Below are 27917 nucleotides of genomic sequence, written 5' to 3'. Positions count from 1 at the left end.
CCCCACTGCTCTCCCCATCCCCCCTCCCAATTCCTAGAACAGTTTCAACAGTATCATTGTTACATTTACATACATGTGTATACATTGTTTGTACCATATTCATCTTCCTAACCCTTTCCCACCACCTCCCCCTCCCACCAGTGCCAACTATACCCCCCACCCCTACCACAGGATCTGTTCCGCTCTCCTGTTCTCCAATTTTGTAGAAGAAAAAGCATAAAAAATAAAAACAGAAACATGATGTTTTTGCTAGTTTGAGATAAAGATAGCTACACAAGGAGTTTCCTTGTATACATATGTATTACAGCCTCAACTGATTCACCTATTCCAGTCCTCTTCACTACTCCCTAGTCTACTTCCCATGGTGGCCAAAGCCAGTTTGAGATTTCTATATTCATTCCTGTACAGTGAGCATATCAACCACAGTCAAGTTTTTAGTTTCCTTCCCTTGCCCTATCCCTCCCTTGCACAGCTTCACCTTAGTGTAACCCGTGTCCCATAATATTACTGCATTTGTTTTAAGTCTATAATCTGCATATAAGACAGAACATGTGGCTTTGACCTCCTGAGCCTGGCTAACTTCGCTTAAGATGATGTTCTCTAGTTCCATCTATTTACTTGCAAATGACAAAATTTCATTCTTCTTCATGGCTGAATAAAATTCCATTGTGTATAAATACCACATTTTCTTAATCCATACGTCAGTAGTGGGGCATCTTGGCTGTTTCTATAGCTTAGCTATTGTGAATAGTACTGCAATAAACATGGGTGTGTTGGTGTCTTTGTAGTAACCTGAGTCACATTCCTTCGGATTTATCCTGAGGAGTGTATTGCTGCATTGTATGGCAAATCTATTTCTAGTTTTGTAAGGAGCCTCCATACTGTTTTCCCTAGTGGTTGTACTAGCTTACATTCCCACCAGCAGTGTATGAGGGTTCCATTTTCCCTACATCCTCACTAACATTTGTTGTTGGTGGTGTTCTTGATGGTAGCTATTCTAACAGGAGTAAACTAGAATCTTAATGTGGTTTTTTGATTTGCATTTCCTTTATGGCCAGGTATGGTGAACATTTTTGCATGTGTTTTTTAGCCATTTGAACTTCTTCCTTTGAAAAATTTCTGTTCAGTTCAGCTGCCTATTTCTTTACTGGGTTATTGATTTTGGGGGGGGGGGTTGTTTTTTGAGTTCCCTGTATATTCTGGTTACCACTTCCTTGTCTGATGTATAGCTAGCAAATATTCTCTCCCATTCCATGGGTGGTCTCTTCAATTTAGAGACTTCTTTTTGGGTGCATGCAGAAGCTATTTAATTTCATTTAGTCCCATATCACTTTATTTTTTGGATAGGGTCTCACATGTTTGTCCAGGGCCAGCCTTGGACCACAATCCTCCCACATAGGTGGGACCACAAGAACACTCCACTATGCTGGTCTTGCTGATTGAGATGGCAGAGGCAGGGGGGGAGGGGGAGGTAGAGAAGAGGGACCCTCACTAACTTTCTGCCCAGGCTGGTCTCGAACCACTCTCAAGTAGCTGAGATTACAGATAAAATTGATTTTTCATGAAAATTGTCAACTTATCACTATTATGAATGATATACTATTTTATAGTTAACTTAGTACCGTGTTACATATGCTCTTTTGAGTCATGACGTATTGAACACATTAATAAGTGTAAAATTAAAATTCCATGAAACAATACTTTTACCATATGCTGTTTTCTTTTCCTTTGTTTGTTTTAACACTGATCACAGCCCATAAATCAACTCAGAATCTCAGGGTACAGAACTTCCCCGAGGCACCATGGACACAAAGCTCAGTATAAATTATTATCTTTCTGAATAAAAAAAAATAGTAGTAAACATGGACCTTCATTACTTCCAACCCACTGGCTTTGTTAACTGCAAATGATTCTGTAGTAACCCTAGTTTGTTATATGGTTTCACTTTTTCCTTTTTTTTGGAACTCTTTGGACTTTCTTTATTATGCTAAAATAGTGGTGCTTTTTAGGATTTACATTATTGTACTCGCCAACAGAAAGTATGGGGTATGTTAAAGTATACAGTACACCATTTTCATACATGTACAACATTGGTGGATGAAGAACATCTCTTAGGCGGTAATACTGGATGTAGCCTCTGATTTTACCAGTTGCATACTGTAGGACTATTATATAAGTAAAAATCTCTCTTGTGATATTGGAAAGTGATCAGAATGTGCAAACTGATACAGTAGCTTTCATCCGCCTCTTAAAGGGAATCACCACAGGAAAGTCCATATAAGATGTTAACAAAGTTGAAATGCTGGCATTGTTGAATTGGGTAACAGTTCTTCAGACCTGGCTCAGGGCTATAATACATTTAGTATATTAAAGCAGCTGACATGATGACTTTTTGCAGGCCTTCCCAGGTACTGGAGTTTTCCTGTTAATTTGCCACACTAGATCTTAAAAGATCTCATTAACGTTTGTTTTTGATTTTGCAGAAGATTCTAAGAATGCACAGTTTTTCCACTGTCTTGCTAGATTTTGAACTTGTTCCTTTCCTATAACTCTTTCACCTTTCAAGTTACACTTATTACCAACCAGAATCACTGGAGCATCATCAGTGTCTTTAACTTAAAGAATCTGTTCTCTCAGATCTTGTAAATCATTAAATGTAGACTGTGCTGTGATGGAATAAACTAAAGCAAAGCCTTGTCCATTTTTCATGTGCAAAACCCTCATTGCTGTAAATTGTTCCATTCCTGCAGTACCCAAAATTTCAAGCATACACTGTTGTTCATCTTACTTCAACTTGCTTTCTATAAGAACCTTTTATTGTAGGATCATATTTTTCAACAAAAATTCCTTAAACAAACTGTAGAGTCAGAGCAGATTTTCCAACGTCTCCTGAGCCAAGAACGACTCACGCATGATACAAACTTGTCAAAACCTAGTACCTCTCACACTGTCATCAGGTTCTTGCAGCCAGCAACGCCCAGTGCTCCCTGAGGGGTTGCTGCTCCTGGTGCTGCTCAGGCTCATATGTGATTGTACTTTTGATCAAATTAAAGCTAAGGCAGGAGAATGGAGAGTTCAAGACCAGCCTGGGCTATATAGCAAGACTCTGCCTCAAAGGAAATGAAAAGGGAGTGGGAGGGAGAGGGGAAGAGGAGAGGGAGAGGGGAAGGAAAAGGGGAAAGGAAAGTAATGGCAGACTGGCTCGAGTGTTGGAGTGCCTGCCTAGCAAGCATCAGGTCCTGAGTTCAAACCCAGTGCTGCCAAAAGAAACAGTCACTAGACTCAAGAGACAGCCCAGAGAATGGGAGAAAAATCTTTGCCAGCTACTCATCCAATAAGGGTCTAATATCCAGAATCTACAGGGAATTCAAAAAACTCAACCCCCAAAGACAACATTCCAATGAAAAAATGGGCACATGAATAAAACAGGGAATTCTCAAAGGAAGAAATACAAATGGCCAGTAAATACATGAAGAAGTGTTCAACTTTCCTGGTTACAAAAGAGATGCAAATCAAAACACTGAGATTTCATCTTACCCCAGTTAAAATGGCCATATTCAAAGGGCAATAACAACAACAAATGCTGGCAAGGATGCAGTGAAACAAGAATCCTCATACACTGTTGGTGGGAATACAAATTAGTACAATCACTATGAAAAGCAGTATGGAGATTCCTCAAAAAGCTAAAGACAGGCTGGGCACCAGTAGCTTACACCTGTAATCCTAGCTACTTAGGAAGCAGAGATCAGGATGATTGCAGTTCAAAGCCAGCCTGGGCAAACAGTTCCACGGGACCCTATCTCAAAAAAACCCTTCACACACAAAAAAAAGGGCTGGTGGAATGGCTCAAGGTATAGGCTCTGAGTTCAAGCCCCAGTACGGCAAAAAAAAAAAAAAAAAACCTAGAGATAGATCTGCCATATGATCAGTGATACCACTCTTGGGCATCTACCCAAAAGAATGAAAGACAGGATACAATAGAGACAGCTGCACACCAATGTTCATCATACCATTATTCACAATAGCAAAGCTTTGGAAACAATTTAGATGCCCTAAAACTGATGAATGGATCAAGACAATGTGGTATATATACATAATGGAGTTTTACTCAGCCATAAGGAATAATGACATGTGGTTTGAAGGTAAATGGGTGCAAATGAAGAACATAATGTTAAGAGAAGTAAGCCAGACACAGAAAGACAAAGGTCACATGTTTTCTCTTAAACATGAAAGATAGATCCAAAAGATATAAATATATACACAAATTAGTAAGCATGATCATATACAAACTCGTATGTAGAACAATTTTGCAATAGTGAAACTACTCTATGGAACAAAGGGAAAGAAGGAAAGGAAAAGAGAATGATAGTGCATCAGTAATATTGTAAAGTATAACATCAGGTGAAGGTAGAGAATATAAAGATGTGTATTGAAAGCTGTTGAAAATGGGGGGTGGTAGGTTAAAGGATAAGGGAGAGTAATAAAAGGGCCCAAAGTAAAGTATACTTACAGCAGGAACACATTGAGAAACCCCTCTGAACATAAACTTAAATATGAATAACAAAAAACAGGACTGTAAAATAGGTACAATGTGGAAGGGGGTACTAGTGGAGGGGGGAGCATAAATGAAGGCAATTAAGGTGAGGGTATATGGTTGATGGACTTCATATACCTATATGAAATAGAACAAAGAAACTGGGGTAGGGAGGGGGTTGGGGGGAAACAGATAATGAGGACAATGTAACTGATGTATAACATAGCCTAATCAGAATTGTCATTATGAATCCCCTCCTGTAGAATGAATATATCATAATTTAAAATTTTTTAAATAATAATAATAAATAAATAGTTTGCCAGGCACCTATGGCCCACACCTGTAATCCTAGCTAATCAGGAGGACTGCAGTTTGAAGCCAGCCTGGGCAAATAGGTCAAGAGACCCTATCTGGAAAATATCAAATACCAAATAAAGGGGGAGAGGGGCTGGAGGAGTGGCTCAAGTGGTAGAGCACACTTGCTAGGTAGCAAGTGTGAGGACAAGTTCAAATACCAGTACTGCCAAAAAGGAAAAAAAAAAAAAAAGGCTCCCACTCTTGTGCTCATCATTAAATTAAATATAGCATGCATACACAAGAAACAAATGGGTGAATATTTCCTAAATTGATATTTCTTTCTAATAATTTGCTATCTACCATTATAGCTGTAAATTCTGTACAATCATATCTAGAAATGTTCCTGAGAATGAATGCAAGCAGTATTAGTCTGGGAAATACACACACACATCTGAAAATAATTTCTCTTAAATTATATTCTGTTTTACTACTTGCAACATGGTGTCTCCAACTCTGTATTAGTTCTCCTCAGAAAATAACAAATTTCAGCTTTTGGTAAAAATTCAGCTATCCTTTCTAACAGAAAAACTATATTGCAATAGTAACACTGTATGTTACATTAACTGAAAGTTTTGTCACCTATGAAAACAAAAAACTATATTGTGGCAAGGTGTGGTAGTGCATACCTGTAACAATAGCACTCAGGAGGCAGAAGCAGGAGGATCATGAGATCAAGGTCCACCTGGGCTACACATTAGGAGGGTGTTAACTAAGAAAGGCCATGGTTTTGTTGACTACTGGCAGGAGGATCACCTTGTTTCAGAATAAATAAATAAAATAAAAATAAAAGTTACATTGTGATATTAATTAACATCACAATTTAAAATACCACAAAATCAATTTAGAGTATGTCCTGGGCCCTCAAAAGAAAACTTTAGGACCTAGGCCATGAGTCCAATCAGATAAATGTTATCACAAAGAACATCTTTGCTTTGCCCTTCAAATGCTGCTTACCCATCCTCTGCTCCATCACAACCACCATAATCAGGACTCTGTCTCTCATGAATTGACCTTTAGTTTTAATCTGTATTCCAGAGGTTCTAAATCTAAAAGCTTCAAAATGTTGTAAACTTTTTCAAGTAGGCAATGATCACAACTTTCATCTTACAGAAGAAAGTCTGGAGGTAAGGGAAACATTGTAAACAAAGAAACCTGATGAATATCTCTTCATCAAGCAAAGCTACTGGAGAGCTACCTCATTTCTTTAATATCACTGTTATTCCCCTAAAGAACACTTATTAAGTAAACATATAATATCAACAAAATTCACTATCAAATGCAGAAAACAGAAGCCAATTCAAGCTAGAGATAATTCACACTCAAGATCATTTCTAGATGCACCACCAGCTGACAGGCAATTTGTCTGACTTAATAATGTTAGTTACTGAAAAAGCCACTCTCCTTTGTGGGGAATTCATTCAGGTGAGTCCAAAGATGCTACTGGATTTAGGCAAGACCATCAGGCAACTTTGTTCAAAAGATGACAGAGTTTTTTGGTTTGGTTTTTAACAATTCAGGGCTTTTATTTAATCTTGTTAATCTTCTTTGTTATCATTAAAGATAATGATCTGGATGGCTGTACTAGTTTTCAGAGTCTACTGCAACAAAGTACTAAAAATTGAGAATTTAGAACAACAGAAATGTATTGTCTCATAGCTCTGGACCCTAGAAGTCCAAAATGAAGGTGATGACAGGGCCATGCTCCCTCTGAAACCTGGTGGGAGAGTCCCTCTTGGCTCTTCTAACTTTTAGCCAGCAATCTTTGGTGTTCCTTGGCTTGTAAGTGCAGCATTATAATCTCTGCCTCTATCATCACATCAAATTCTCTGTGTCTCTCCACCTTTTCTTTTTTTTAAACCCTTTGTGTGTGCGTGTGTGTGTGTGTTTGTGTGTGTGGTACTGGGGTTTGAACTCAGGGCTTCACACTTGCTAGGCAGGTGCTCTATGGATTTGAGCCACTCTGCCAGCCCCTTTTCCAACCTTTCAAATTAACTAATTTATTTTTATTTTATTTTTTGAGACAGGGTTGACTACATAGCCTTGGCTGGCCTCAAACTTGTGATCATCCTACCTCTCAGTCTACTAAGTGTTAGGATTACAGATGTGCACTACCACACTCAGCTTCCACTTCTTATAAGGACACCAACTATTATAGATCAAGGCTAACCCTCAGGCCATATGACCTCATTTTAACTTGACTACATCTACAAAGACCCAATTTCTAAATAATGTTATGTTCACAGTCACCAATGGGCTAGGATTTTAACATGCTTTTAGGGGAGACATAATTCAACTCCTAACAATGACCATTAACCTATTAATGGTAGATTAATTTTATATGTAACTATGTATTCATGTCCATTTTCCTACCAGGATACTGCATACAACTGTATAGTGCTATACAAAGTAATCCTTACCCTAGCACAACCAAGCCCTTTACAAGAAAATAATCAGAATGGAAAATGAAAGATTACCCTATTTTCTAAAAGGTTCTTGAATTAATATTTCAAGAGCTATTAGTTCTAAGTGGAAGTGTTGTCTATAATATTTAATGTAAATAAACTATATTGCAACAAAACTTAAGAGTGACTTTCTGCCAGTGGCTCACGCCTGTAACCCTAACTACTTGGGAGGCTGAGATTGGGAGGATCACAGTTGGGAGGCCAGCTCAGACAAATAGTTTGTGAGATTCCATGTCCGAAAGAATCACAGCAAAATGGAATGGAGGTGTGGCTCAAGCAGTAGAGTGCTTGCTTTGCAAGTGCAAAGTCGTAAGTTCAAAAAAGAAAAAGAGTGACTTTCTAATCCAATTCAATGTATACTTTTTTTTTTAAATAGGGTCTCATTATGTTGCCAGGCTGGTCATTGAACAATCCTCCTGCCTCAGTTTCCCAAGCAGTTGGGACTACAGGTTCAAATAATCCTTTTTAATCTAACTTTCTAACTTTTGTTAATTTCCCCTAAAATATTTACCATCAATAACCACACACTCCTCCTTGGCTTTTAATCTGATTTTTAATTGTTTTTTTTTAACAGTACTGAAGTTTGAACTCAGGACCTTGTGCTTGCTATAGAGGCACGCTACCATTTGAGAAATACCCCCTACACCTTTTTGCTTTAGGTATTTTCCAAATAAGATCTTGCATTTATGCCTGGGCTGACCTGGACCACAATCCTCCTATTTATGTTTCCCATACAGGTAGGGTAACAGGTATGTGCCACCATGCATAGCTTTTAGTGACTGAGATGAAGTCTTGTGAACTTTTTGCCCCGGCTGATCTCAAATTAAGATCTTCCCGACCTCCACCTCCCCAGTAAACTAGGATTAAAGGCATTAGTCACCACACCCAGTTAATTCTGATTTTCTTCTATCTCTAGCTAATTCTTTGTCTATTATGCAAGTCCCTCCACCTCATGAACTTCCTGTGTTTGTAATCTTGTGGGTTCTATTTTTGTTTTTGATGGTATGGGGTGTGAACTCAGGGCCTTGTGCTTGCTAGGGAGGTGCTCTACCACTTGGGTCATGGCCCTAGCCCCAGAACTCTGTTTTACTCAACTGAATACTTCCTCTTCAGAACAATGTACTGGTTTCTTATACCAACTGTTCTCTAATGACTTGCAAATCTCAATCTTAGAGACCTTTTTCCCGGCTCTTAATGAGTATAGCACATAACCTTCTCACTGTTCTCCAACCTGTTCCTCCTCTTGTAATTGGGGGATGAGGGGTACACTATACAGAGGGGAAGAGGGAAAATAAAAAGGCAATACAGTATGAAGGTTAAGAGGCTGGACTTGGGACTCAGATTATATGGATTGAAATCTCATCCCTGAAGTTAGTAATTGTGTGATCATGTATTTTTAGCAGTTTGTGCTTCTAAAAGCAAAAGTTAAGCCAAATATTACAATATAACATCACTGATCTTTATCTCTATCCAATGTCATCTTTTCCCTGATGATAGAAATGATACTCATTTTGTCTACCCTCCAAAACCTCACTTCCACTAAGTCCCACTTTCACCATCTAATTGCCAATTTCAAAAGAAAAATTACAGTGTTATAAATAACCATTAAATGGTTAATTTTATGTATCAACTTGACTGGGCTGAGGAATACTTAGATGGATAATAAAACATTATTTCTGGTGTGTCTGTGAGGAGGTTTCCACAAATGATTAGCATTTGAATAAATAGACTGAGTAAAGATGATCACTTCCCCACCAATCTGTGAGGCTTGAACGGCACAAAAATGCAATAGAAGGCAATTCTCTTGTGCATCTTAACTGGGTCATCAATCTTGTCCTATCCTTGCTAAGGACTTTGGCATTTAGAACAGAGTCTCCGACAACCCTTGTCAGATCCAGCTTTTAGTTAAGAATTACACCAGTGGCTCCTCTGGTGCTCAAGCCTTTGAATTTAGGTACTACTGGCTTTCCTGGTTATCTAGCTTACAGATTACTTGTCATGGGATTTCTAAGTCTCCATAATTACAAAAGACAATTTCTATAATACAATTTCTCATTTATATAGATAGGTAGATAGATAAGATTTATCTATGTCTCTAGCTGTAGCTATAGCTATCTATATCTATAGATACCTATCTACAAATATATATATATATAGATATAGATACAGATATACAGATATATATATATATTCTGTTAGTTCTGTTTCTCTAGAGAATTCTGAAGTTCCTGAGGGTCCAATAATGATGAAATTCAGACATGGGACTTGCTTGCCTCTAGATCTGGCAAAGCAACGCTTTTTTTTTTTTTTGCACAGGGAGTACTATGATTTGAATTTAGGGCTTTATGCTTGCTTGTTAGACAGGTATTCTACCACTTGAGCCATGACCTCCAGCCATTTTTTGCTCTGGGTATTTCAGAGTTAGAATCTTGCTTTTGGCAAGGGTCAGCCTGCATCATGATCCTCCTATTTATGCTTTCTGCCATAACTTGAATGACAAGTGCATGCTACCATGCCCAGCTGTTTTCCTATTGAGATGGGGTCTCACTAACTTTTTGCCTGGCCTCAAACTGTGATCCTCCTGATCTCAGCCTCCCAAGTAGCTAGGGTCACAGGCATGAGCCACTAGTGCCTGGCAAAACAATACTCTTGAACACCCTAGGTAGATGCTACCTCATCAGCAGGCACATGCCCAGTTGGTTTTCAGCCTCAAAGGGCTATGAAATAGGGCCAGGTCAAACCTTAAAGCTAACAGTAGACTGAACAGCTGAGAATCACTTTATCGGCTTACTTTAAGAAAAAAACAGATCTCTGTTGCCTTTGACATATTTTTAACTAAAGTACAAACTTGTAAAACAAATACTAAGACTATATGATAAAATCACTTTAAATATTTTAAGATTAGACTCTGAGAAATAACAAATGTACACATCTGTTGCGTATTAGGTAACATCTAATCTAGGATCACTTTACATTTAAAATCATAAAATAAAGAGTCAACATAGACCACAGTTAAATGATATCTGTTGAAACTATTCCAGGAATGGGGGTAGGAGGGAATGAAGGAGAATGATGGAGGAGGCTGAATTCAAGTAAGGTATATTTGATATATTATAAGAACTTTTGTAAATGCCACAATGTACCCCCATGCAGCACAACAATAAAAAAAGAGACAGAGAGAAGCCACTGACTCATTATTATTATTTTTTTAATCTTAACCTGTGGGACCAGATAATTCTTTGTTATGGAGACTGTCCTATACATTGCAGTATGTTTAGCAGCATTCCTAGCTTCTATCCAGTAAATGCTAACAGCAAGCCCTAATTGCTACAATAAAAAAAGTCTTCATATATTGTCAATATCCTTGGATGCAAAATTGCCCCTAGTTAAAACTATCATTCCATTAATGAAATAGCATCACATAGAATAACTTCAAATAACTGGTAAGAAATAAATCATCACCTCATGTTATATATTAAAGATTTTCTTCTTATATGTGAACATATGCAATGTTTATGATCTAAAAGTTAACAGTATTTTAAACCATAAAGTGAAAATAAATCCTAAAGGAATTTTCTGACTTCATGAGCCCTTAGAGGGAAGGGGAGGGGAGGGAACTAACAACTGTCATTTAAAATCTACCTTACCATCTTGCCTTATGCTAGTTGTTTTATATAACTTGTTGTTTTTAACAGCAAGCCCCCCCCATAAACACATTCCTATACTTATATAAATACTGGTACTTTTAAATTTATACAGTAGAATACTTCTGAAAGCACATTAGAAACTAAGACTTTTTATCATACATTTTTACAAGTCTAGAATTTTAAAATACATGGATAACTTACATGTCCATTTTTAAAAGGCACTTAAATAAACCAAACTGAAATACAGGTTTATCATTTTACAGCTTAGGAAACTAAGACCCAAAGAGGTTCAAGTCAATTGACCAAGGTTACTAAATGTGATATAAATAAAATTCATACCTACATTTATATTATTAAGACTCACTGACATCAGAATACTTTGAAAATTTTTGTGTCAAGTTGTTCTTTTTATAAAGTATATAATACACAAGTATATATTGCTAAAGGACCCTCAATTTGGCAAAATTTAGCAAAAAGATTGAGTTAAATTGCTGTATCAATAATGTCAAAATCAGTAGTGAAGAAGCCCAAGATAGGCACCAATATGACTTAACTACACACCAACGCTTTCTCCAATGCAATTAATTTAACTCATTCAACAAGTCTTAAAAATTCACATATTCAGGGCTGGTAGTGGTTCAAGGGGTAGAGCAAGCATGAGGCCCTGAGTTCAAACCCCAATAACACCAAAAAAAAAAAAAAATCCACATATTCAAAGTTCAAAAGAATATTAAAATATTCTTTGTAATAAACAAAGAATACCTACTTTTTTTGTTGGTAAACCCCTAGTTTCAAGAAATACATAATCTAATAGAAAAGTCAATCACATAATGGTGAATCATAAAACAAAAAGAATCTAACAATTCAACAAATAGTGCATGCTGCTGTAACTAAAATTGTGCTCCTCCAAAAACCAGAGCTCTTACTACACTGTATGTTGTTTCTCTCATCTGTTAAACAGTGGGATTCCTGAAGGCATAATTTTTTTTTCCTGAATTTTTTTAAGTGTGCCTCTAACTCTAGACCCCAGAACAGGGTCTGGCACAACAGGCATTTGTAGTAGTCTGCTTGGACTCCTCTAAAATACCACAGAATAGCTTAAACAAGAAAAATATATTTTCTCACAGTTCTGCATGCTAGAAGACAGTGCGAATATGGCCAGGACATTTTTCTTTAACCTAATGCAAATGGATTAAGATCCCACCCTTATGACCTTATGTAACCTTAATTACCTATATCCAACACAATAGGACTGACAGCTTTATCAATTCTCTATACATTCTCACACATTGAGGAAATATCCTTATTTTTTGCCAGTACTGGGGATTGAACTCAGGGCTTCATGCTTGCTAGGCAAGCACTCTACCAGCCTGTTTTCTGTTGGGTATTTTCGAGATAGAGTCTCATGAACTATTTGCTTTGGCTGGCTTTGAACCATAATCCTCTTCATCTCTACCTCCTGAGTAGCTAGAATTACAGCATGAGCCACTGGTACCCAGCCAATTCTACCATCTTAAGACAGGAAGAGTCATCACCAGAAACTGACCACACTGACACCCTGTCTTAGATTTCTAGCCTTCAAAATTGTGTATGAAAAAAGACTAGGGGTGTGGCTCAAGTGGTAGAGCATGAGGCCCTGAGTTTAACCCCCAGTGCTGGGAGGGAAAAAAGTGAGAAAATTAATTTCTGTTGTTTAGCCCACATAGTCTATGATATTTTGTTACAACAGTCCAAGCAGACTAATAACATTTACTGTGCCAGACACAATACTAAGAACGAGAGTTAAAACTCGTCATGAGTTAAAGAAAAAAATTCTGCCCTCAAGAACCCCACTATCTTATAGGTGAGAAAAACAAAGCACAATACAGTAAATTCTCTAATCAAAGGCAGAAAGAGAACTTTAACAAGTCTAATATTGCCACATTCCTTGAGAGAACATTAAGAATACTAAGAAATGTAGCTGAGCATCAATGACTTATACCTGCAATCCTAGTTACTTGGGAGGCTGAGGTCTAGAGATCATGACTTGAGGCCAGCCTAGGCAAAGACTTCATGAGACCCCATCTCAACCAATAGCTGGGTGTGGTTGTGCATGTCTGTCATCCCAAACTGAGGCTGAGATCAGAAGAATCATATTTCCGACCAGTCTGGGCAAAGGAGTTTGCAAGATCCCATGTCAACAGAAAAGCTAGCCATGGTGGTACATGTCCCAATAATGGCAAGAAGCCTAAAATAGGAGGATTGAGGTCCAGGCCAGCCTAGGCAAAAAGCAAAACTTTATCTCCAAAATAACCAGAGTAAAAAGGGCTGGAGGTGTGGCTCAAGCAGTATAGTACCTGTGTAGCAAACACAAATCCCTGAGTTAAAATCCCAATACCACACCCACACACAAAGAATATTTTTAAAATGTCGATATCACAGAAATATATCATGAGCTGACTGTGATAGATAAATAAGGATTCATAAAGCAGAACAAGAGAAAATGAAATTCCAAGCAAGGGGAATATCATAAGAGAAAATTTGGAGTGACTGTGTTGAGTTCCAACTGTAAGTAAAAGTAGTTCAATGTTGTTGGGATGCAGAGTACAGGAGGGGGAATAGTAGGAAATGATGCTGAAAATGTAAGCAGGAACCAGATGATGGATGTGCCATGATAAGAAGTCTGAACTTCATCTTGTAGGCCACAGGGAACAACTGATATATTGTGAGCCGGAGAATAAAATAAATACACCTGTATTTTAGAAAAGTACTCTGGCAGGATATGAAAAAGAGACTGGAGGAGAGAAGAGGGGCACTACTATAATAGAAAGCTGTTGCAGTAATACAGGAAGATAACTGATAAAGGCAGAACAGAGTAGAAATAAGAAAGGAACAGATTAGGGAGGTATTTATGATCCAAATGGAACTAGCACAGGGCTCTGAAGACACACAAAAAATTTAACATTTGTTGTTGCACAAGCTCCTTAGCTTCTTTGAACATTTTGCCTGTACAATGGGAAGAAGAATAATGGCAGAGCTACTGTGAAGGTTAAGAAAATAACTTATCTATGCTACGTATGCTATAGTAATTTCTAGATAATGTTATATAATTATGTTAGAAATGATAGGATTATCTAGGTGTCTGGTTGGATATTCTCATGGATATAGATGTGGGAGTCAGAGGTAATGACTCCTTGTTATCAACTTACATTATTTTTTTACTTAGTAACTTTATTTTTGGTTTATAAACGTATTTCATGCTGACTATAAAAACTGCATTGTAGAAATACGTAATGCATCCAATTAATCACTCAATCCAATGAATTTTACCTTCAATGTAGTTCTTGATTCAACAACATACACACCATTCTCTATCGACTTCACCATCCTAGTCTTGATTATCATCATCTCTTGCTTGAACAATTTTGACAGCTTTTTTACTGGTTTCTCCACATCTTTTTTTTTTTTTCCAGTACTGGGGTTGAACTCAAGGCCTACACCTTCAGCCACTCCACCAGCCCTTTTTTGTGATGAGATTTTTCCAGATAGGGTCTCTAAGACTATTTGCCCAGGCTGGCTTTGAACCATGATCCTCCTGATCTCTGCCTCCTGAGTAGCTAAGATTACAGGTGTGAGCTGCTAGCGCCCAACTCACATCCTCTCTTAATCCAGTCTTTATAATGGTAACTTCAGCAACTTTATTGTTTAAAATAAGTAAGACATGCTCAAAGTAAAAAAATTCAAAATCATGCCAAGATATATACTTCAAAGTTTCCACTTCATCTCAGTTCTTAAACCATCTATTTCCTCTCTGTATCAGTCAAAATAATAGATTACATATAGTAACAATCCAAAAATCTCAATGGCTTTAAACAACAAAGGTTTATTTCATGCACCATGTAGTACAGGTCAGCAGGCGTACTCTGCTCATCCTTCTAATACAGTCTACATGATATGTTACTTTTGGCTATAGCATTTAATTGTCAATTTGAGACTCTCAGAATTTATTTTTATCTCTTTATTTTATCTCTCATTCTGGCATTTCTTTAATTAATCATGGATTTTTTTCCAGATGTTCATCAAAATAGGTTTCCTATTTTTGTTAATTGCCTGTTCAAATCTTTTCTCATTTTACTACTGAATTATTTTTTTAAGTATGTTTTTCATCTTAGAAGTGGTAAAAAAAAAAAAAAGATGTTCTTCATATTTTGGATGATAATTCTTACTTGATGACATCTTACATCTTTCTCAATTTGTAGCTTCTTTTTTACTTGGCAGTATTTCCTGTTGTATGGAATTTTAAAATGTAATTTAATTTTCTTTTTTTTTTTTTTTTGGTGGTTTTTGTTTTGTTTTGTTTTGTTTTTTTGGTGGGGGAAAGGGGCAGTACTAGGGTTTGAACACAGGGCCTAACAGTTGCAAGGCAGGCACTCTACCACTTGAGCCTTTTCAAGATAGGGTCTCATAAGCTATTTGTCCTGGCTGGCTTTGAACTGCAATCCTCCTAATCTCTGCCTCCCAAGTAGCTCCCAGCTTTTTTGTGACTTTTAAAAGAATTCATTCATTCATTCATTCATTCATTGGTTGCTTGCAGTGCTGGAGATCAAACCCATGGTCTTGCACATGCTAGGCAAGTGCTTTACCACTGAGTTATACTCCCAGCCCCAAAGAAATCCCTTTTTTAGACCAAGGTCAAAATGAGTATTTTCTTCTGAAAGCCTTAAAGTTTTCACATAAAATTTTTTTTCACATATATAAGTATGATCACTTCTGGATCATTTCTAAAGATCTTCCTCAGTATTAGATCTACCCCTCACCCCAGGTGTTTTGAAATATGAGTCTGCAGGCTCAGATTTCTTATTTGCTCTCTCTCTTTAACTCCCAACTCACTACCTCCTCCCCAGCATATTTCCAGACTCTTCTCCTTCATATCAAACTCCTACTGTTAGTTCAGAATGGGAACTTATAATGGAATTTTGAGACTCGCAAACTCTGTGAAGACACTGGGAGTGTTATAGATACGATAACACAGGACAAGTGAGTACCTTGGCTAAGTTCCTGGTAGTAAAATTGTCTTCATTCTCATATTCTTCAGTTCCACAATTTCCAAACATTTTTTAACCTCAAGCAGCAGGATGCTGAATTTTTCTGGAGGAGGGTGGGGGGAGTCATTTTTTGTTTGTCTGTTTGCCTTCTTTGAAGGAGAGAGAAGTCCTGGCTTCAAGCAGGGAGCCTGGTTCTGATCTTCTCACATGGTCATTTTGGACTCTGCTAAACCAGGAGAAACCTAGTTCCTGTTCCACAGCTAACTTCTGGCCCCAGAGTTTGATTATGTGTAATACTTTATTTTTCTCTTCTAAAGAGATAGTAAGTTTTGAGCCTAGCCATGTTAATTTTTAATATTAACCTGTCAATTTCTGGAAGAGGGGTCACATATCAAAGCATGAATTTAGAGACACCTTCACTAACAGTCCCTAGGTTATCATCTGGTCCTAGCTTTGTCCCCGCTTTCTTAGCAGTAGCTAGTTTCTTATCTCTATTATTTTACAACACTATCCAAAATCATTAAAGATCAAACACTGGAAGTGATTGTTAGAACTCTGTAGTAAGTACTTCAAATTAGCTGCAGAATAAGATAAATAGCAGCTGCCATTCCCATATTTCTTTGCAAGTGTTTCTTACAGCAGAGAGTTTCAGAAAAACATTTAATGAACTTTAAAATTATATTATGTGTTATTTACTGTATGTTAACCTACCAATTTCTTGAGTATTCCTACTGGCCCCATCCAACCCTCCCTCCCTGAGAAAAACAATAATTCCTCCCAACTCCAGGCTTTACCAAAATCTACTTACTCTTCCAGTGGATGTTTTTTTGGGGAGCTAAGAGTGGGGATGGGGAACTAGGAAGGGAAATTTTCTTATCTGTAGCTGAGCTCTGGATCCACTCACCTGCCTACCTCCTAATTCCTAAAATTTTTTAGGAATGCCAGCAAGCTCCAGACTTAAATTCAGAAGTCTAAACTGGAAGCAATGCTAGAAAGGAGTACAAATATATAAGACAAAGCACTAAAATTTACTGAGTTTTCTGTATAAATTATTTGTATTAATTGTACTATCTTGTTTAGTAAGAATATTCTCTTCAAGTTAAATTTATAATTACTCAGTATTTCTTTGAATGAAAGTATTTTTGAATAGATGTTAGTATCAGCTGACTTCATCGTGAGTAAGGACTAGGCCTTTATATAATTTTCAACTTTCTGCAGCACTGGGGATCAAATCCAGAGTCTTCCACATGCTATGAATGCACTCCTTAGTTTTTTGTTTGTTTTTTTTGAGATAGTGCCTCACTTTGTAGCCCAGGCTGGCCTTCAACTCACTATGGAGCCCAGGCTTTGCAAACTTGCTGCCTCCTAGTTTCTACATTCGTTTAACAAGGTGCTTTCTAAATTCTCACATTGGATTTTGGGGGTGGAGGAAAGTAAAAAGTCAAAGAATCAACAGGACACTGTTTGCTTCTAGAGACAATTAGACACTCTAATTGTAATAAGATCTTACTTAAGGAAAGCTAAACTCTTTGCTATTTCATATTTCCTATTCAAGACTGCACTTAAAAAATAGAACTCCAAAGAGAAACAAAAACTATCTGGAAAAAGTTACCCTAATCAGTACACACCATTTAGAATAAAATCAATCATTGAAGAAAAACACAAACTGTTAAAACAAAAAAGTATATAATGTTAAATTTGACTTTAAAATGAAGGCAATTTAATTTTCAAGTAGAAAGATGTGAGGGAACTCTTACCATTCCTGGGATTCTAATTCAACACCAAGATTCATATTTACATATGCTTTTATATTTTATTTCTTTGGCAAAGCAGGTAACAATCTAAGAAGACTACAGCTTTGAAGCCAGACCTTGAATTCTGGCTATTACATTAGACAAATCACTTAATTATGTCTATCCTCACTTTCCCCATCTATTAGGGTATGCATGTTACGGAAGGATTATATATGATACATGTGTATGAATCATATGTAACATATCTATAACATATATACAAACATATATCACATCTATCAATAATGTATGTAGCATAACATGTTAATATATAATTAATGGATTATATATTAGATTTGACAGATATTATACACACAGTGTTGATTTTATGTTTTATAAGGACACTGCAAACCATGAAGTAGTGAACAATAAATTACTGCTCCTAGAATTAGGTTCCTGTGAGCCTCCAGTCAAAATTTTATCAACACATCAATACCTAATGTTGGTTTTGCATGTTTCTGTTCAAACACAGTTCATTTTATGCATGTTAATATATATTATTGATTCATTAACGCTGAATGGCCAATAGTCCTACAATACATGCCTATATAGCTCGCACCTGAATGAAAACTAAATATTTTCTCTATGAAGTATTTTCTCCATAAAGAGAAAAGCCTTCTTCGAATAGAAGCACTAGGTAACACTTCAGCACTACATTTACAGGTCATTTTGAACAGTGAAATCACAGCAAAAAGGACAAAAATGAGAAAAACATGGCATTAAACAGACCACTGAAAAGGACAATTATTCATCCTATGAAAGCTGAAACAAGAAGGTAGAGTGTTGCCTTGTTGGACCTGAGTTGAGAACATGTGCATCAGGTGACTTAAAAATTTCAGCTCTGCACATATCCTCAAATGACCATAAAAGCACCATGACTAATGATTTGAAGGTTACAAAAAAATTTAGCAGTAAGGCAAATTTGCAAATATGGAATCTATGAACATATACACAAAGCATATAGTACATATTCAAATAATATCTCTGTACTTCCTACTTTAATTTCTTTTCTTTTTTTTTTTTCCAGTACGGGGGTTTGAACTCAGGGCCTACAACTTGAGCCACTCTACCAGCTCTTCTTTACATTGGGTATTTTTAAGATAGGGTATCTTGAACTATTTGCCCAGGTTGGCTTTGAACTGCAATCCTCCTGATCTCTGCCTCCTGAGTAGCTAGGATTACAGAAGTGAGCCACTGGCACCCGGCTAATTACATAATCTTAAAAGAATGACCTCGTAATTACTAAAGACACTGGACCCACCATAGTATAAGCACAGGAAAATAAGTTTGCACAAAAGTTTCTAAAATAATGTGGTTAATAATTATATAAACTCTGGTTTTCCTTAAAGATTTATCATACCCCTATAAAATTAACAACATTAAAAATTCTTGCCTGTATTTTTATTGAGAAACAGAGGTGACAAATAAGGTTATATTTTTAAAGCATGATAGAAGCTGAGCATAAGAGCATGTGTTTGTAGTACCAACTACTTGGGAGTCTGAAAAGAGAGGATTACTTGAGCCCTGGAGTTAAGAGGCCAGTCTGAGCAACATAATCAGACCCTATCCCAACAAAAGAACAAAGTATATCAGAGCACACTGAAGTGATGATGGTAGGACTCCTATTCTCACCACAAGGAAAACATCAACAAAACCTCTAGCATATAAGAAAATAAATGAGAACACTTGAAATACTGTAAATTGCTACTAAAATTCAAGGTAATAGTCTTTGATCTTAGTAAAGTTCCCCAACACATAATTTTTTTTTTGTATGACTTCAAATAAAATAGCAACAAACTATATACACATTTTGGGCTAAAGGGAAGAAAACTCATCCCATTTGACTCAAGAGCTTGTAAAACGGTTGCACTGTAACAAATCTGCCATTTCAAAATGAGGTTAGCAGGTAATGGGAGACCCTTAAATATGCTATGGTCCATTTCCACACTTAAATAACATTTAGCAAATAGGCTATGTTTGCCCACTATAAAGAGTACTCAGAAACTATTATTTGCATACCTAAGCGGACTGGAGCCAAAGGTATTAGACAAAACAGAGCAATTTTAGTGCAAAATAATACTGAATAACACATGAATTATGGAATTCACCCATACTCTAATTATCTCTCTTTTGAATCATAACCTAAGGTGAAGAATAGAATTAGTTCTAAGTACTGACCACAAATCTCATTTTTCATCTGTGATATTATTCTGTTTGCAACATGTGACAGTCTGGACCTCAATCCAAGGTTTCAAGTTGAAATGAAAATAAGCCCACCTACATACAGATAAAACAGAAAATGAAGTAAACTAGAATTCAATATTTATAATGACCTTGCAGAGGGAAGGACACCTTTCATAATAGTTTTAAAGTAAATTTTTCAAGAATGAATGAATCTGCCTAACATTCCTTGAAATGTGGTCATAAATTTTAGTAACTTCATCACTTTCTTCTTTATCAAGAACTCCTCTACCACTTCAAAATTATTAGAATTATAAGGAAAACATAGCCATCTTTGTTTTATTTTGAGAGTATCTGAAAATTAACATCTTATGTAATCACAAGTACAATTATGGAAACTGGGAAATTTACACACAATTAAATAATCTACCAATTTTATTGAATTTCATCAATTTTCCTACTAATATTCTTTTTCAGATCCAGAATTCAATCTAGAGTCCTACAAACCACTCTGTTTCTTTAGCCTCCTCAAGTACATGATAGTTCCTCAGCCTGTCTTTGTTTTTCATGACTGAGACCTTTTTAAGGTACTGATAAATTACTCTGTAAAATGCTCTTCAATTTGGGCTTGTCTCTTCTGTCTTTCATTTATCATGATTAGATTGAATGTATGCTTTCTTGATTAAAAAAAAAAAGCCAACATGGAATGATATTATGTCCCAATACTGTGTATCAGGAGACATCTGAAATGTGTTAAACAAAATTTACCCAAGGCCATTGTTTCGAATTTAGTTCCTGCACTGGCCCCAACAAACCACACATTAAACCAAACCAGAATGGAGTAGCTTATTGTTAGCTGCCATGCAATCAAACTGAACTTTAAAATATCTAGGTTTTCTCTCCAAAAACAGGAGATTGACAGCAACCAATCAGAAGGGGCAAGCATGACAGCATATTAAGAAGTTCTGTTTTAATCCTAAAAAAAAAGCTTTGTAATGACCAGTCCACTTTTTCTTCCTTGCTTCTGCCTTCTACAGTCTTTTTCTCTGCATTTCATATAAAGCGCACTTTTTAGGCTCAGTTCATACAGGGTTTTTGTACATTGTTAAATGAAATGCCGCCTGGTTCATGAATCACTAATAAAAGCCAATCATATCTTTAAAGTTCTCGCAGATGTCAGTAAGTCACAGGTTTCTTCACTTTGTAATTAAGAAGTCTTGTGGGAAAGAGACTTTGAGTTATGCAAATACTTTTTCTTTCTTTCTTTTTTTAACCATACTTTCAGCCCCTACTTCTAGCATTTGTTCATTGGTTCTTATCTGCAATGAGAATGCTGTAGCATTTGCCTAGTGATAAATTTCTATTTCCATCATACTTTCTACACTTATTAACTGGAATTCTACTGTATAAAAGAATCATCCTTCATTTTTTACTATGAATGTAAAAGTACTCTGAAAATAGTTCATTAATTTAACTTTAAAAAAAAGAAAAGCTATCCCTTCCCCTTGTTTATATTAGTATGGATTCATTTCTTTTGCTCTACGGATTCTGATTTTAAACTATTACTATTTAGTTTGTCCCAACTTTGTCTTAAAGCTGACGCTATCCTTCCATTGCCTCCATCACTTTTTCACTATTTCCTAACTTTCTGGTACCATTAGATATTCCCCATTCATTTTTATTTTCCCTGCCCGGGAATCAACCATTTCTCCAGAAGTTCATTGTTGTTAACTGAAAATTCTTACCAGAAGCTAAGATCTAGGCAATACCGTATGTGTCATAACTTCTAGGTCCACTCAGGGGAGAGAGTCAGGAACCTAGGTCTCATTATCTACAATATTTTTACTTATTGGTTCAATACAAATGTACATTTAAAGTATGATTGCTAAATCATGCCCCTACGAGAAAGTACTATTGTATACAATTCTTGTTTTTAGCCTTAGTTTTCCAAGATAACTTAGGCTAGTGCTTTTCTTCCCCAACTCTTTCATTATGATTATGTTATCCATTTATAATACAATGAGATTCATATATAACTTTGGGGTTCTCCCCACATCCTGGTTGACATGCATGATTTATTTATTCTGGGGACCATATACCTGTTTTAATGAAGACAACAATTTTATTTCTTTGACTAATTAAATGGAAACAGGAAGAAAACTTCTGACAAAGAAAGATTTGCATAGTTCCTGATATTAATAAATCAATTCAAGACATTCCAGACATGTCCAGAATAGGACACTCCATTCCCAGTGTCCTAAAATGATAACATAATACAAATAAGATAAAGACACAGATAAAAATAAACACACACAAAAATACTTATACAACCATTGTTTTATGTTTTCCCCTTGTTTCCAAGATAGTTTGAATGGAATGTGAAATAAAAACATGGCTAACCTTCCTGTTTCCTTGTAGGTCCTACACCCTATTTCCTGCTTCTTTTAAATCTCAAAGATGGAAGTCTGATTACAGTGCCTTGAAAGCCTTTATATAATTATTACTAATTCTTACAAGAACCTGAATTTCTATTATTTAAAAAATACTTGTTGCATGCATCCTCTATACTGGGTATGGTGCTAACAGCTTTATAGACATTAATCTAACTGAATGAGAGCTTTGGAAAAAGACCATTAACTCTGCTGTGGTTCACACTGATTTGTTTCCTCCCTAGATTTTTCTACATCATTGTGCTAGTACAGTCATTATCTGGTGATAATGAAAACCTAACAGCAAAAATTGCAAAAGTTTGTCAAGGCCAATCTTTTATGAGAAGCAATTTAACCATATTGGTACAGTTAGATGTGTATTTAATAGTGAGAGCTAAGTAGCAACCACAGACATGGTTTCTGTGAAGAAATGAGACTATGAAACTATTTTGCTAACTAAAAACACAAAGGAAAAAAAAAATCACTCCACAGAAGTCCTTTAGAATTTTACTGATCATCCTAGACATGATTATAATCAGAACTATATGTTACTTTTATAGAACCAATAAATTTGTTTTTCTCAATCCTGTTTTCTCAAATACCAACACAAAAGAATTTATGCAGAGGCTGGAGACTAGCTCCAGTGGTAGAGAACAGGCCTAGCAAGCACAAGAATCTGAGTTCAAACCTAGTATCACCAAAAAAAAAAAAAAGAATTTATGCAAAATAAAATATGAACACAGTATTACTAAGAAAAGTACATGAACAAGATGGATCTCACCAACATTTATAATAACCAACAAGGTAATCCAATGGAAAGAACAAATATGAGTGTGCAGAACAATGCATGGCTAGGACTGCTTAGGTACACTAACCCAGGTCTCAACTACTAATGTCATAATTATAGCATCACCACAGTTTTAAGTTTACTAGACTATTCTTGCTGTCCCAGCACAGTGATGAGGGCACAGCAACCAGGGCACAGCAGTGATAAACTGAAACATTTGAATTACCAAATCACAATCTCCAGAAAGTACATAACCCTAACTTGAAATTATACCATGACACAAAAAGTCTGCCAATCTCTGGTGCAGAGGCTTATTCATTCATTGATGCTCAACTCTATATAATTTCCCCTTAAAACAAGGTAAAACCACAATGGATAAATTAGCTATACCTAGAGAGCAATTTTAATTTGCTAAAAATATTCCATCCATGAAACTATGTTCACCTCCCAGAAAAAAAGAACTGTGGGACCCTTGTTCTGACTTGTTTCTTTAATTTCTACTAAACAGTTTATTATTGTGCAAATGGTTAATAGCACAGAATCAAGCTTCTTAAACCCAGATTACAACCAGGGGTCCTTTTGACAAGGTCTAACAAAGAGTCCTCAGAAGAATAACAGTCTCTTCCCCAGTCACAGAGCATAAAGGAAATTATATTAATTCTTATTGGAAGGGTTTGCTCGTAGCTCCAAGAGGCCATAATTTGCTTAGAATATGTACAAGGTGGCAATAGTATTCTATGAAACATGAACAATCAAATACTATCACATCCTTTCTTACTCCTATTTTGTTGCAGCTGTTGTTTTATTTTTTTGAGACAGGGTCTCACTATGTAGCCCAGGCTGGCCTTAACTTCTTGATCCTCCTGTCTCTGCCTCCTGAGTGATGGGATTACAGATGTGCACCACCACATTCCTTTCCTACTCCTATTACTTGCCTACATTAGCCAACTACTTATGCTAACACAGAAGAAAGATAAAGATAGGGCAACTCATAATTCCTCTTCCTCTTAGTCCTTCCTTACTCATCAGTAAACTGAAGGTAGAATGCTGGTAGAATACGCATGGATGATAGATGGATAGATGAGACAGACAGAAGAATGGTTTTTTCCTGCATTTGCTTTTGAGGTACCAAAGTCTTACAAATGCTAGGCAATTGCTCTACCTCTGGAGCCATGCCTCTAGCCTAGAATATACACATACTAAGAAGCAAACAACTGAATTAGTTTGGTATAGTTTCCACTGTTCTAGTAAGAACAAACTACACATGCAAGTACGCTCTACAAATTAGGATTATGTAATTTCAGTGATTCTACAAATGTGTTATTCTTTTATTTGCACTTTAAATGGCATTGTACAAATATAAAGAGTAAAATTCATATTAATAATTTAAATTTTTAATTTTATTTACTTTGAATATTAAATGATAAATTTTTTAAATATGGTATATCAAAGGAAATAATAAAGAAAGGAAAGCTATACTTTAGTAGCCATAACAGCATTTTTTTTTCCTGCTTTTGGAACAAGGGTGTCCACATTTTCATTTTGCTTAAAGCCCTACAATGATGTAGCTATCTTGCCAACACTCACCTTTTCCTTGTCTAGACTTCTAATGACTGAATAAAAACATGATGGTTTAGGAAATGACAGTACAGTTCAACAGTACTAACCACTATATTTGATTTTCTTTGTAGGCTTTAGGACCACAAAACTTCATTAGTGTCCAAATTATAGTATAATAAGAGAAACTGCTGAGGACCAATACTCTAAATGGAGTTCAAGCAGTGTCTAGACATAGTCTAACACAGTAAAAGGTGGAAAACAGGGAAGGAGACAACTTATCTGTCACACAACTTGAACCATAATAGTCTTTCTCTATTATTATTATCATAGAAAAAATCATGACCAAAGGTTCAAACAAGTAGTTCTGTGAAATATATGCCTTATAAATTAATATGGGACAGAGGTTCCTCAAAAAACTAAAAGTAGAGTCACATATAAATCAAAAGTGGAGTCACCATGTCTGGGTACATCATTACATCAAAGAGGTATCTATAGTTACATAAATCTATTGATTATAGTATTATTCATAATAGCCAAATAATAGAAACAAACCTAAGCACCCATCAACCAGTGAACAGACAAGGAAGATGTGTTATATATACACAAGGGAGTACTATTTAGCCTTGTGAACCAGGGAACACCTAAGATTGTCAGCAAACCACTAGAAGCTAGAAGAGAAGCATAGTGTTTTGTTTCCCCATAGCCTTCAGAAGGAACTAGCATGCTGTTACCTTGATCTCGGGTTTTTAGACCTTTGAACAGTAACAGAATAAATTTCTATTATTTGAGTCACCTGCTTTGTGATACTTTTGTTAACAGTCCTAGTAAACTAATATAGGTCCCCCTTTTCCCAAGCCAGGATTGTAGTCTCATACTGCCTTTTGATACTGGCTAGGGGAGTTTCCATAGGGAACTACGTACTTTCTTGCTTTAGACTGAACATTTCTGTCCTCCCCACACCCTTGAGAGATGTTAATGGGAGGTGGGGCCTTTGGGAGATGATTAGGTCATGAAGATAGAGGGAAACCCTCATGAATGAGATTAGTGCCTTCATAAGAGACCCCAGAGAGCTCTCTAACCCTTTCTGCTACTCAGGGACACAATGAGAAGGCAGATCTCATTTAACATCAAATCTGTTGATGCCTTGATCTTGAACTTCCCACCTGTAAAACTGTCACAAACAGACCTTTAGGCAGAGGTGGGAGGGTGAGTTTGCTGGAGATCAAGCCCAGGGTCTCACAAATGCTAAACAATTCAGTACTAAGATACTTCTCTTCAATATCAGAAAATCCAAAAGCTTCTATTTATAGAAGATTAAAAATGGTGTATAAAACAGTGGTTTAATTTGGTTTAACAAACCAGGAACTATTTTCAATCAATTTACTATGGTATATTGTGCAAAAAAGAATTTTGGAGCCACAAGGTCTAGATTTACATTGTAACTATGTTTTTTCTTTTCTTTTCTTTTCTTTCTTCCTTCCTTCCTTTCCTTTCTCTCTCTCTATTTCTTTCTCTTTCTTCTTTTTGGGGGATACTGAGGTGTTGAACTCAAGGCCTCATGCTTGCTGGACAGGTACTGTACCATTTGAGCCATGCTGCCAGCACTCTTTCCATGGTTATTTTTGAGATGGGGTCTGCTTTATGCCAAGCCAGCCTGAACCACAATCTTCCTATTTGTACTTCCCTGTGTAGCTGGAATGACAGGGATATACCACCATGCTCTCACTGGTTAAGATGGGATCTCACAAACTTTTTGTCCTGGTTGGCCACCCAACCAGGACAAAACTGGTTTGTCCTCCCAATCTCTGCCTATTTGAGTAGCTAACATTATAGGTTTGAGCCACCTCACAGAGCTAGTGTGTCACCTTTCTATACCTCAACTTCTTTCCTTCCTTTTTTTCAGGAAGGCCTTAACTCAAAAAACAAAAAACAAAAAAAACCTAATCCTATCTGACTTGGTGAATTATTTGGAATATTGTAACTTAGGCATCAATCTGATTATGTTTTAATGTTCCTGTTAATGCATGTTTAGGCATACATTTCTTTATTTTTATTGGACATTGACAAATTTTAATTGTATATTTATGAGGACCTATGATATGTACGTGTATACAATGTGAGGTGATTGAATCAAACTAATTAACATATTCATTACTTCAAATGAAATTATGTTGTTTGCAGGTAAATGGATGGAACTGGAGAACTTCATGTTAAGCGAAGTAAGGCAGGCTCAAAAAGTCAAAGTTCCCATGTTTTCCCTCATATGTGAAAGTTAGACTAGAAGTTATATGTATATATAGACACATATATGATCATATATATACATAAATATATATATACACAAATACATATATATATATACACACACACGTACATATATATAATGAGAGAGAACTGAATTGTATTAGTGAGTCTGACTCATGGGGCAATGGGAGGTGGGAGAGGTAAAGAAAATGTAAGAGAATGAAAAGTACTGAAACAACCCATCTATATATTTGAATATAATATAATATAATGTACTGTATGGTAAGCTACTGAATATTAGGGCAGCATGATGATAAAGAAGGAATAACAGGAGAGAGGGTAAATTTGATTAAAGCATGATATATATAATCCTGAAATACCAAGACAAAAACTCCCTTAGATTATCAATATACACCTAAAAAAAAAAAGAAAAAGGGCAAGAAGGAAAAATAAATCTTTCCGGTGGAGGGGATTATCCCTTTGAGCAAAGGGATAATGAGGGTGTAAATGGTAGATGTGTTTTCTATCCATATATGAAAACAGAAGAATGAAATCTGTTGAAATTTTTCTAAGCAGGGGGAAGGGGAGAAGAGGAAAAACAATGAGGTGGGTAAATCTAACTAAGATATATTGTAAGCACATATGTAAGCATCACAATGTATATCCCTGTACAACTATTATATGCTAATAAAATTATTTTTAAAAAACATATTCATTACTTCAAACATTTATAATTTATTCCTCCTATCTAACTAAAACATTGTACCTTTTGACTAAAATGTCTCCATCCCTCTCACTCCACCATTCCGTTCTGTTTCTATGTGTCCAAAGCTTTTAGATTCTACATGTGAGAACATTCAGATTTTTCTTCCTGTGCCTAGATTATTTTACTTAGCATA

The 27917-nt window shown here is 36.2% G+C and overlaps 1 protein-coding gene and 1 pseudogene across 3 annotated transcripts in view; both read right to left on the bottom strand.

Moving 5' to 3' along the window:
• Bmpr2 (bone morphogenetic protein receptor type 2) overlaps positions 1–27917 on the bottom strand; it is a 211875-nt gene that overhangs the window by 113637 nt on the left and 70321 nt on the right. The window lies entirely within an intron of this gene.
• LOC109679249 (ras-related protein Rap-1b pseudogene) lies at positions 170–3024 on the bottom strand (annotated as a pseudogene).

The sequence above is a fragment of the Castor canadensis genome, chromosome 4 (genome assembly GCF_047511655.1).
Source record: "Castor canadensis chromosome 4, mCasCan1.hap1v2, whole genome shotgun sequence".
NCBI classification, from domain to species: domain Eukaryota; kingdom Metazoa; phylum Chordata; class Mammalia; order Rodentia; family Castoridae; genus Castor; species Castor canadensis.
This window is presented reverse-complemented; position numbering and strand designations above follow the sequence as displayed.